General features: G+C 46.4%; 1 long non-coding RNA gene across 1 annotated transcript in view; it reads left to right on the top strand.

Annotated features, from left to right (window-relative positions):
• LOC121028542 (uncharacterized) overlaps positions 1-6,871 on the top strand; it is a 24,152-nt gene extending 17,281 nt beyond the window's left edge. The window contains exon 4 of the long non-coding RNA XR_005789294.1: positions 6,325-6,871. This is a non-coding gene — a long non-coding RNA (uncharacterized LOC121028542). The remainder of the gene's footprint in view (positions 1-6,324) is intronic.
• The last annotated feature ends 2,666 nt before the right edge of the window (positions 6,872-9,537 follow it).

The raw sequence follows: 9,537 nt of genomic DNA, 5'->3' as shown, positions 1-9,537 counted from the left end.
CCCAGCATCCATGCTCCGGTTGACATGATCGTGGAAGGCAGGTTGCCCATTACAGAGGAGATAATCCTGGAAACTGTCAGGGGCAGGTAGGGTGGAAGGAGAGAAAACATTCTTGGGAGACCATGGTTTTCACCCCACAACCGACAAGAAATCGACTCACACTCTATGCAGCATGAAGAAATGTGCATTTCCTGGGCCCTTCCCAGTCAAGTCAGAGCTATGCTATGTCTCAGCCAAAGGGATTTCAGTTCCAGATTGGGTTCTTGAAACTCAAATTAGTTCCAAGTTAGATTCTTTGGTATTTCCAGTAGAAACAATAGTCTTGAAATCCAACACTTTTGATTTTTAACAGCCAGGATTTATGAGAGGAAAAAAAAAAAGTATTTCAAGTTTCAAAAGGCTCTCCCCTAAAAAGACCAGAACAAAAAGTCTGTGCAGTCAACAGGATATTAGAAAGAAATTAGAAGAATAATTGGATGGCTCTATTTCCCGCAGATTAAAGATCATCCAGACTTTAGTCAAAATCATTTTATTAAGATAAAAAGATATATTGGGACGCCTGGGTGGCTGAGTCAGTTGAGCGTCCGACTTTGGCTCAGGTCATGATCTCACAGTCCGTGAGTTCGAGCCCCGCGTCGGGCTCTGTGCTGACGGCTCAGAGCCTGGAGCCTGCTTCGGATTCTGTGTCGCCCTCTCTCTCTGCCCCTCCTCTGCTCATGCTCTGTCTCTCTGTGTCTCAAAAATAAACATTAAAATGGTTTTAAATAAATAAATAAAATAAAAAGTTATAAAAAGATTCAGATCCTGGTGAGTTCCTAAAAGGGGCACAATAATGTCTGTCAGCAGCCAAAGAGCGGTCATGCAGAAGACGGTGGGTGGGGGGTGGCCTGGCAGGACATGGTGAGATGGGATCAATGGAATTCATCACGCCTTAGTTACACCTCTCTCTAGGGGGATGGGACTGACTGAATGCCTCCCCTGAACCCAGAGTGCCCAAGATGTCTGAAGGTGACAATATGGAGAGACGGAAGTGTATGAGGATATCCTGAATTGAGTGACACCTAAAATCCTGGGCAATGCCGAAATGCCCGAGTTTATCTGGAGCTTACTGGATTGCTTTTCTGCCATCGGGCAGAACGAGGGCTCAAAATTTCATTGTGCTACGGGGAAATAAAGTTCAATTGCTTGCGCATTTGAGTTCGTGGCCTATGCAGAACTTGCCCGCCAAACTTTAAGGAGCAACGTGAGGGAGTTGGTTCTAAGCCTGCAGGTGGGCGTCTCGTGGACTCCAAGGGGGGAAATGGGAGCTGGGCTCAGAAAGGACTAGGGACGGAAACTGGAAATTCATCAGGGTCCTTTCTCAGCTCCCGTTCTACTTCTCTCTGCATATCTACTTCCCTCTTCTGTCTTCGAGGATCAGCTTTCTCCACTTCCCCATCCATATGCCAGAATATGGCGGCATCTAGAACCTAAGTTATGCGACAGGTGTAGCCACACATAGAGTCCAACTTTCGGTCTCTTGGTCTCAATTCCGAATCCTTGCACAAGAATCTAAATGGCCTCCTTTAGCTCCATTGTCTGTCTCCCTCAATTCAATCAACAGTGACTGGAGGGGCAGTGGCCAGTGGTACAAACCTGATGGCAGATCCATCACCTCGGTTCAGAGCTCAGTCCTCAGGCAGTTGGAGATGGTTGTGGGCTGAGAAGATGCTCCAAAAGACGATGACTTCCCATTCACTGTGAGGCTCATGCCTCACTTTCCCCATCTACACTAAGAGGAATCCTACCTATAATATCCCCTGCTTGTAGTGAAGGCAGAGGGAACTAACATGTACTGCCTTCTCTTCATGCACCAGCCACTGTAGTAAGTTAGCCAGGTTATCTTAGCTGCTCCTGGAAACAACTCTAAGAGGCGGGCATTTCCCGCCCCCCCCCCCCCATCTTTATAGGGAAGGAAATTGATACTCACAGAGGCTAAATCTCATAGCTGGTCACTTGCAGAGCTCAGATGCAAACCGAGGCAGCGCAGCCAGTGCGGAGGCGGGGGAAAGAGCTCTTTGTAAGACTGAGATGACACCTGGAAGCTGTGCATTACATTCCCGGCTATTGATAAATTGCATGGGACAGTACCTTGCATGTAGTAACCGCTCAGAATTAGAAGTCTCATGAATGAGAGCACCTGACCCTTCAATTACAGCAGAAGTCGTATCACCCTGGCGTGTTCAGCTTACACTGATCTACCAAACACTTCTGGGAAGTGGGCTCCCATCTGCCTTAAGGGACTTCTGCCAAGACACATTGGATTAAAAATGAAAAGAGATGAAAACAGCAGCAGATACCTGTTTTGACTGTCATTGATGTTCAGCCACCTTTTGGTGCAACAGTGCAATGGATTAAAGAGCTTCTAAAGCTGCCATCGCTGCTTCTTGTTGAGGTGTGAATTTTCCAGCTTCCGGGCCTGTTTTCACAGTGTCTTTAGAATGTATCCATGTGCTCTGATCTGCTGACCTTCTGAAGCTAAATATAACTCTTTTTGATTGGTGCTGAGCCCATGCACAGAGCTCAGAGTCTCCGCGTAAATGTTTGCTGAACGAAAGGTTTGTCAACGGGTAATGATTAATCACCTACTGTATTCTCAGCCCTGAGAATGTTAAACCTCTAAGAAAACAATGCATGCCTCTGAGAGCAAACAATCTTTTCTGCGCGATCAAAAACCAAGAAACCAATTAGTAGGGCAATGCAAATCAAAGCCACAGTGAAATACCTCCTCATACTCACTGGGATAACGATACTAAAAAAAAAAAGGGGGGGGAGGAGGTGTGGAATTAAGGGTTGTCAAGGATGTGGAGGAATTGGAACCCTCATACATTGCTGGTGAGAATGTAGAAAGGGGCAGTCACTGTGGAAAACAATTTGGCAGTTCCTTAATAAGTTGAACACAGAATTACCAAGTCACCCAACAAGTCTACTCCTACCCAGGTATACACCCAAAAGAATTGAAAACAGGTGTTCAAACAAGAGCTCACACAAATATTCACAACAGCCCTCTTCGCTGTAGCCAAGAGGTGGAAACCACCCAAATGTTCAGCAGCTGTGAATGGATAAACAAAATGTGGTATATCTAGGTGGCTCAGTCAGTGGGCATCAGACTCTTGACTTCGCCTCCGGTCATGATCTCACAGTTCATAAGATCGAGCCCCGCATCGGGCTCTGTGCTGACAACACGGAGCCTGCTTGGGATTCTCTCTCTCTCTCTCTCTCTCTCTCTCTCTCTCTCTCTCTGTTCCTCTCTTCCTCTCTCTCAAAACAAATAAGTAAACTTTTAAAAATGTGGTATATCTATACTATGGAATATTATTCAGCCATAAAAAGTAAGGTAATACTCATACAGGCTCCAACATGGACAGTAACGCTGTGCTAACTGAAAAAAAGCCGTATGCAAAAGGCCACATATTATATGATTCCGTTTCCATTCAATGTCCAGATCGATTTCTTTATATATATAATATAAGCTTAAAGACTGTAAAAGCTATGACCAGACATGAGAATGTCAATGTCACACACGTTGTCATTCTGTGTGGGTATTCCATCAGATGGCCTTTCTTCTGAGAGGGAGAATCAGGACACATTAGCCTTGGAGCTGCTGTTGGAAATCGGTCCATCTGCTTATTCTAATTGAGTTCAGAAAAGAAATACCACCAGATCCACGTATTGATATATCAGTAACTTCATTGGCAAATGTATACACAAGACCCTAGAACTATTTATGTGTTATACTTTGGGCTACACTTCCATTGTGTTTTTTTTTTTTTTAATTTTTTTTCAACGTTTATTTATTTTTGGGACAGAGAGAGACAGAGCATGAACGGGGGAGGGGCAGAGAGAGAGGGAGACACAGAATCGCAAACAGGCTCCAGGCTCTGAGCCATCAGGCCAGAGCCCGACGCGGGGCTCGAACTCACGGACCGCGAGATCGTGACCTGGCCGAAGTCGGACGCTTAACCGACTGCGCCACCCAGGCGCCCAACACTTCCATTGTGTTTTTTAAAATAGTGTTATCACGACTCACGGTCTGTCTCCTGTACTCTATGAATCCACCCCCTTCCAAGAAGACTTTTGAATCATGTTCATTTATCTAAGAGCCTTATAATCGGGGAGTTCTTTTTTCCTTTTTTTATTATTGAAGTATAATTGATGTGTCACATGATGTTCGTTTCAGGTGTAAAACATAATGATTTAATATTTGGATACATGGCAAAATGATCACCACAGTAAGTCTAGCTAACATCAATCACCACACACAGTTACATTTGTGTGTGTGTGTGTATGTGTGAGATGAGAACTTTTAAGATCTACCCTCGTGCGGCGCCTGGGTGGCTCAGTGGGGTGAGCATCCCACTTCAGCTCAGGTCATGATCTCATAGTTTGTAAGTTCAAGCCCCGGTCGTGCTCTGTGCTGACAGTACAGAGCCTGCTTGGGATTCTCTCTCTCTCTCTCTCCTCGCCCTCTGCCCCTCCCCCACTCATGCTTTTTCTTTCTCTCTCTCTTTCTCAAAATAAATGAAGAAACTTAAAAAAAATCTAGTCTCTTAACAGCTTTCAAATGTACAGTATAATATTATTAACTGCAGTCACCATGCTCTACAGTACATCTCCAGGACTTACTTATCTTAAGACGGAGAGTTGGTACTTCTGATCACCTTCACCCATTTTGCTCATTCCTCTACCCCCTGCCTCTGGCAGCCACCAATCTGTACTCTCTGTCTACGAGTTGTTTTGGGGAAGGAGCTTGATCCATAAGCTTGATCCATAAGCTTGATCCATAAGCAAGATCATACTGGAATTTGTCGTGTTCTGTCTGACTTATTTCACTTAGCGTAATGCTCTCAGGGCCCATGCATGTCGTCCCGAATGGCAAGATTTTCTTCTTTTTTGTGGCTGCATAATATACCGTGTCTTCTTTGTCTATTCATCCGTCAGGGGACACGTAGGTTCCTTTCACGTCTTGGCTATTATAAATAATGTTGCAAAGAACGCGGAGGTGCAGAAGCTTTTCAAGTTAGTGGGGCTTTTTCCTTTCCGATAAATATCCCGAAGTGGAATTGCTGGATCATATGGTGGTTCCATCTTTCATTTTTTAAGGAACCTCCATACTGCTTTCCGCAGTGGCGGCACCAATTTACATTCCCACCAAAAGTGCCCGTCCCTTTTCTCTGCGTCTTTGCCGATACTTGTTATTCTTGTCAAGTTCTTTCTTATAGTGGTTGTTCCTTGCACTTGTCTGTATAGAAAAATTACCCTGGGGGCGCCTGGGTGGTGCAGTCGGTTAAGCATCCGACTTCAGCCAGGTCACTATCTCGCGGTCCGTGAGTTCGAGCCCCACGTCAGGCTCTGGGCTGATGGCTCGGAGCCTGGAGCCTGTTTCCGATTCTGTGTCTCCCTCTCTCTCTGCCCCTCCCCCGTTCATGCTCTGTCTCTCTCTGTCCCAAAAATAAATAAAAAACGTTGAAAAAAAAATTACAAAAAAAAAAAAGAAAAATTACCCTGACCGTTGAAATAGATCATTTGGGGGGTATCTGGCCAGCTCAATAACCACCTTTCATTGAGGGTATCTCCATCTTCATGTGCCAGCTACGCTTGTAATTGATGACCCTGTGTTGCTGGCCGTGAATGGACACCTGACCTGAGGTGAAGCAATCAGATTGGAGTTGGCATTCAGAGTTGAATGAATGACTCCCTTCCAGGTGAACTGGGGGTTATGGAAAACGATGAGCAGAGGCTGCCATCATGGAAAGCCATTCTCATCCACATCTAACTAGAGAGAAAGTGGACATTTAAAGAGAAGGGAACAGATGTGCAAAGTCAGAGGGGGAAAGCCATCTGGCCAGAGAGAGAGAATGAGGTGGAGGCAGGGAGGGGGAAGGGAAGAGGGAGAGGGAGGGAGGAGGAGGGAAGGGAGAAGGCAGACAGAAGGAGAAGGAGGGAGGAGGAGGAAGGAAGGAAAGGAGGGAGAGAGAAATTAATAGTTCCTGGTAGTTTTCCAGTTCCTGGTTACCATGAGCTCTACTCTTGCCCTTGGGTTCTGTGAGATACTCGGGATTTTTACAAACATTCTCCTGCCATTTTATTCTTTTGCCTAAGCTAGTGTGAAGGAGCTTCTGTTATTGATGAACAGCAGACCATTGACTAAGACTGCTAAAACCCACTTCTCCGCCTGGTTTTGAGCCCCCAAACAAAAGAACAGACCTTGACTCTTTCTGAATTAATGAAACACGGTTACAGATATTCAGAGGTGGACTCATCTATTCCACATTCATTTTACAGATGAAATAGCGGTGTCTGAGGAAGTGAAATCGCCCAAACCTTTCCACCGCATCACGAATCTTGGCTGTGCTCTAACAGCTACTTTCCTGGCATTGTAACTGAGGACGTGCACGCTCTCCCAGGCAAGGCTGGGACACAGCACACTCTGTGATGTCATCCCGATCATGGGTCACGGATCATTGTATCTCATAAGAGATGCGTCTGCTGCTAGCATGACAGCGGCTTCTGGTTTAGCAAATTACCTGGATACACGCCCCTTCCCAGAGGGAATCCACACCCTTGTAGGGGTTCTGGTGCAATGCTCTCAGGACCCCTCTCCAGAGGGTGAGCCACTTCAACGGGGTCCTAACAAGCCTCAACAGACAAATAAAATAGAGGCAGAACTATAACCTTGATCAGAAATGGAAAAGAGGAAAATGCCATTTTGCCACCTTAAAGTCTGTGTGTTTCTCTCTCAACAGCACCAGTGAGATGTTGCTGAAAGGAAGTTGTATGTGTTTTACTTAGAAATAGGGAGTATGAGGTGTGCCTGGGTGGCTTGTGCTCATGCACGAGCCCTCCCCCACTCGTGCTCCGTCTCTCTCTCTCTCTCTCTCTCTCTCTCTCTCTCTTTTTTAATTTTTTTAAATGTTTATTTATTTTTGAGACAGAGAGAGACAGAGCATGAGCAGGGGAGGGGCAGAGAGAGAAGGAGACACAGAATCCGAAGCAGGCTATCAGCACAGAGCCCGACGCGGGGCTCGAACTCACGAACTGTGAGATCATGACCTGAGCCGAAGTCGGACGCTTAACCGACAGAGCCACCCAGGCGCCCCATCTCTCTCTCTCTTATAAATAAATAGAAACATTAAAAAATGTTTTCCATGAAAAAAAAGAAGAAATAGAAAGTATGAGAAACTATTTTATTTATTTTTATTTTTTTTATTTTTTTTAATGTTTATTTATTTTTGAGGGAAAGAGACAGAGCATGAGTGTGAGAGGGGCAGAGAGAGAGGGACACAGAATCCGAAGCAGGCTCCAGGTTCTGAGCTGTCGGCACAGAGCCCGATGTGGGGCTCGAACTCACAGATCATGAAATCATGACCTGAGCTGAAGTCAGACGCCTAACCAACTGAGCCACCCAGGTGCCCCTATGAGAAACTATTTTAGATGAAAGTCAGGGCAAGGAGGGGAATGATTGAACCATATAGAATTTTGAAGTGTTTGAATAAAGAACTTAAAATAACCTCAAACTATTTCGGTTTCTTTGATGTATATGAAAGGGAAATATTTCAGGTGCGTTGGATCAGATAGACATGTTTTGAAGACAAATGCACCCAAACTCTGTAACCCAGAGCTTCCTCAAACTTTATTTTAATTAATTTATTTTTTAATTTTTTTAAATGTTTATTTATTTTTGACACAGAGAAAGAAAGAGACAGAGCATGATGGGGGAGGGACGGAGAAAGAGGGAGACACAGAATCCGAAGCGGGCTCCAGGCTCTGAGCTGTCAGCACAGAGCCCAATGCGGGGCTCGAACTCACGGACCGCGAGATCATGACCTGAGCCGAAGTCAGACACTTAACCGACTGAGCCACCCAGGCACCCCAAGGTGTCCCCTTTCTTTTTTTTTTTTAAAAATTTTTTTTCAACGTTTTTATTTATTTTGGGGACAGAGAGAGACAGAGCATGAACGGGGGAGGGGCAGAGAGAGAGGGAGACACAGAATCGGAAACAGGCTCCAGGCTCCGAGCCATCAGCCCAGAGCCTGACGTGGGGCTCGAACTCACGGACCGCGAGATCGTGACCTGGCTGAAGTCGGACGCTTAACTGACTGCGCCACCCAGGCGCCCCAGGTGTCCCCTTTCTTAAGTGTCTTAGGAAGGAGAGGGGGTAGCGCTCATCCCTCCCATGTTGCCCTCTTGGGTGTTGCTTCTCCAGATCCCAGACTCTGTTTACCTCTGCCATCACCGCTGTGACATATCACACACTTCTCTACCAGCCACCACCTCCTGGACCTCAGGGTCTACTGTGCCTCGAGATACCATATGACTGCCATGGGCTCAAAGGGTGAATGTGGAACCAGCCCTACTCACTCCCCTTTCTGCCCGACTCCTACCACATAACCACATAATCTGAAACAGATTTGCCAGAGGGGAGGGAGGGCTCCTTGAATGGATTTACAATGTGGGAGTAACTAAAAGGTTAAAATTACATGTTAGTGTCAGTCTTACTCCCAAAAGCCACAGAGGACTTGGAGGGGGGGGGGGCGCCCCGGAAGAGTCGGTTTCAGCAGGAGAATCTTGGTTGTGCTCAGCAGTTCCAAATTGGGCTCCTGAGACGTCCCAGCCACCATGGGGTTTGAATACGCCTTCTCTTGTCACCAACGCACGTCTCCCAAAGACAAACAGTGGTTCAGAGAGATCCAAGTCTAGATTCGTATAAAAAAGAGAAACAGGGGTGCCTGAGTGGCTCAGTCGGCTGGGCATCCGACTTCGGCTCAGGTCATGATCTCACTGTTTCGTGGGTTCGAGCCCCACGTCCAGCTCTGTGCTGACAGCTCAGAGGCCCTAATGTTTCTTCACCCTCAGGCTCCACAAAAGACCTGGCTGCAGTTCTGGAAAGACCACTGTCCTGTATGTGGAGCCTGAACACAGCCCTACACAGGATGCCTCACCGGACTCTGTCTAAATGGGAGAGAGGCAGAGTGATGTATTATCTTTCTGTCTAAGCAACTGACCTTCCCAGTTGCATTAGGAAAGCCAAGGTTCGAGCGAGTTGTGTAGACGTACTTTCCAGAATTAATTTCCATTGCATTATTGGCATACCCCTTCCATTAGTTAATAAGAATGGCCGAAGCAGAACTTGTGGAAGATTTTTCTCTCTAGATCTGTAGTTCTCAAAAAGGGGCAGGCTTGCTCTCCAGGGAACATTTGGTGACATCTGGAGACATTTTTGTTTGTCACAGGCTGGGGGGACTCCGGCAGGGGGTGGGGTGGGGGGGGGGAGGCTGCTGGCATCTAGTGGGGTAGAGGCCAGTGATATTGCTAAACACCCTACGACACTCACGGCCAACTCCCCACAAGAGAGAATTACCCAGATCCCAATATCAATAGTGCTGCTATTGAGAAACTCTGCTCTAAGTGCTTGGGAAAAATGAGGTTTTCCTTCATCTGTGACCAGTACTAACCAGCCTCCCACCCTCATGTCACTCCTGAATTTTACTTTTAAAA

Source organism: Herpailurus yagouaroundi, unplaced genomic scaffold, assembly GCF_014898765.1.
Source record: "Herpailurus yagouaroundi ecotype Mexico unplaced genomic scaffold, PumYag 100, whole genome shotgun sequence".
In the NCBI taxonomy this organism is placed as follows: Eukaryota; Metazoa; Chordata; class Mammalia; order Carnivora; family Felidae; genus Herpailurus; species Herpailurus yagouaroundi.
This window is presented reverse-complemented; position numbering and strand designations above follow the sequence as displayed.